This window comes from Austrofundulus limnaeus, unplaced genomic scaffold, assembly GCF_001266775.1.
Source record: "Austrofundulus limnaeus strain Quisiro unplaced genomic scaffold, Austrofundulus_limnaeus-1.0 Scaffold67, whole genome shotgun sequence".
In the NCBI taxonomy this organism is placed as follows: Eukaryota; Metazoa; Chordata; class Actinopteri; order Cyprinodontiformes; family Rivulidae; genus Austrofundulus; species Austrofundulus limnaeus.
This window is the reverse complement of record NW_013952469.1, coordinates 1,436,865-1,439,862: the sequence shown is the minus strand read 5'-3', so window position 1 is coordinate 1,439,862 and position 2,998 is coordinate 1,436,865. Positions and strand designations below refer to the sequence as shown.

General features: G+C 42.2%; 1 protein-coding gene across 1 annotated transcript in view; it reads left to right on the top strand.

Moving 5' to 3' along the window:
- syt3 (synaptotagmin III) overlaps positions 1–2,693 on the top strand; it is a gene marked incomplete in the record, with an annotated part of 60,380 nt that extends 57,687 nt beyond the window's left edge. The window contains 1 exon segment of the mRNA XM_014010257.1: positions 147–2,693.
- Between the last annotated feature and the right edge of the window lie 305 nt (positions 2,694–2,998).

Sequence of the window (2,998 nt, the reverse complement as noted above, 5' to 3'; positions counted from 1 at the left end):
ACACACACACACACACACACACACACACACACACACACACACACACACACACACCTCCTCTCCTGCATGCTTTAAATATTATCTTGTCCCCCCCAACTTTCTCACACGTGCCTAATCTGCCTCTTCTTTATTTCCTCTCTCCTCAGGTCATTATCATCTTGACAGCTCCGGCCTTTTCTTTCTGTTTTGATTTGTTTCTCTTGTGTGAATAACCCCCCCATCCCACCCCGCTGCCCCCCCATCAAAGAACGGAGAGCTCCGGTGACACTGCTAGTGTCCAACTGCTAGTGCCGATTAGCTCCAGCTAATAAAATCTCCAACTCCTGTTCTGTGTTTTCTGAGCTGAAGGGACAAAGAACCAGGCTGCAGTYTGAACCTGAAACATTACAAACGTTACAACTGATGGGTGTAAATTTGGTATTTAGCGAGGAGACGCACACTTTTCTCTCTCTCTCACACACACACATAAATACACAGTTTGTAGTATGTGTGTAGTTCATGTGCTCTTCAGATCAGTGTTTCTCATCTAGAACTTTTCAAGAGAAAAAAAAAAGAAAAAAGAAAGAAAGCCATCGTAGAATGAGCGTTTCAACCAGGACCAAAGCTCCACGCCCGTGTACAGACTATCAAGAAGAAAAATATTTACTTTAGTGTACAGTATCTGCCATACTGTAGAAAAAAAAAAAACACCACGTAACAGGATCAGACCTCCACGGTGGATTCTCCAGGCCAATTTGGACGCCTTCTCCGAGGTCCTCTGGTTTCAGCGTTAACGTGGCGAGGCGTCCGTTGGTCGTTATTGATGTCAGAGGAGTGAAAAAACAAAGACAGACTCATCGGTCTCAGCATGTTACCTTGTCTCTTTCCATCACCCCCACTTTTTTTTTGTCCTACGGGTACTCTTTTTGATATATTTATAAATACATATTATTTTACTCTGCCATTTCTGTGACCTGCGTCCATCAGGGAGGGAGTTTCTTCATGTTTACAGTCCACCGAGGAAGAGGAGAGGTGAGCGTCTGATGAACTTGGACGATGAGATCATTCTCGCCTTTCAGACGCTTCCTGCTGCAGGACTGATCAGGTTTTGTGAGACCTGGTGTTTGGGGTCTGTTCAGGAGGACATCACCACTCTTTTATTTTTCTATCATCCCAGGAAAATGTTTTCTTTCCTCGACAAACAAACAAGAAAAAGTTGCCACGCTTCAACTGAAACCATTTTTTTGTCTAGTTTGTCCCTGAAAGGACTCCAGAAGGACACACACGTCCGTGTTGCTTTTATTAGTGCGTGTTTCTGTGTTTGTGGGCGTTTGTTTTGTACTTTGTGTGTGTGAGACCTTGTGTGTGTCAGATATCTGTACCTATTATTTCTGTCTTCACTCCCCTAAAATCCAGGCAACAAACTAAAAAGAAAAAAAAAAGCTTGTCTTGGAGCCAGATCTTGTATTTTGTCTCGTGTCTTTAAAACGAGCCATTTAATTTGTGTGTCTGTGTCTGTGTGTGTGTGTGTCAGAGAGAATGTGTGTCTGTACTATTTGTGCCTCATTGCACTCAGTGGGAAACTCTGTCTTTCATAGACATTAGTTTTTATCGTCTCTGTTGTCTGAAATCAGCTCCTCTCCTCTCCAACCCTTTGCCTGATGTAACCGTGTTGATCGTGTTCTTCTTCTGCTAACSTGTGCGCCGTTTGTCTGAGGGTCCAATCAAACGGGTCGAAAAATCAGTGTTTTGCTTATATTTATTAGGAGAAACCCCATCTGGGAGGGGAAACAAAGTTAGAAGAGAGTGAAGATAAAAACAGTGTTTTTACAGAAAATGACAGAATTAGATCCCCCTGAAAGAAAGCCAGCAGGGAGAAAMCGAGCTTCTGAGATTTCTGCACTTCCTGTGTAAATCGATACAGACTTACAAAGCCATGCCTGTCACCGCTAATATGACTGTAACCTCAGCAAATTGTACTACACCTCACTACAGCTACAGCTCCTGTTTCCTGTCACACACTAACAGGAGTGTTTCTGGATCTGAGGAAGCAACGTGGAAAGGGGCGGGGCTTCGATCGGMTTGTACCGGTCAATCTTTGATTTGGTCCAGAGGTCCCATAATTCTCCATCATCTCCAGCTGCTGCTCCCCCTCACCTCTGTCTGATCACCGTCTCCGTCCCCACCCCTTCCCCTTCCATTTCCCGCTCTCTTTCCCGTCTCCTCCGGCCCACCTCCCTCCATCTTGTCGCTCGTTCTCGCCCCTTCCGTCGTCTGGCTGTCAGCTCTTGTTCGTGCAGTCCTGAGTGGTCATGGGGAATCATGTTTGCATGCTTATATTAACATGAATGATGTCAACTTGAAAATTATATAAGTGATGCTTTGAGCAAAGCCTGACGATGAACTTGATACTAATACTACTAATGATGACGAAGTGGAGACCTGGCAGTTCTTTAGACTCTGTTGTCAAAAAAAGAAGGAAAAAAAAAAACAATGATGAGTTAACATTGTTTATGCTGTGTTTATCTCGCTCAAATTGGTATCCTTTTTGATTTTTCTTTGTTTTTTTATATGTAATTTATTCAAGAAGTTTACTTTTTTATGAGTTCGCGATGATTGAGTGAGAGTTTCAGTCGGGTCGGATATTTCAGGTCACAGGGTGTCGGTGGATGTGGAAGGAGTCATGATGGAAATAAAGGATATGTATCATCCAACTCTTGTGTTTCTGACTTCTTTTAACTCCAGGGCGTCTGCGGGTCCTTAAAAACTCTTAAATTCATGTAAATTTGTTAAGTTGGTTATAAATACGTCACTCAAAAGATTTAAAGGGATCCATGATTAGTTGTAACATTAGACTTTATTTAATAAACATATATTTTAACTGTAAAATAAAGACTAAAAAAACTGTAGGATGTTCAGTTTTTATAATTTTTAAACTAAGTTTAAAAATATATTACATGGACGGGGCCATTTTATTTACACACAAAGCATTCTGGGTAAATGATGACGTGGATAGGTC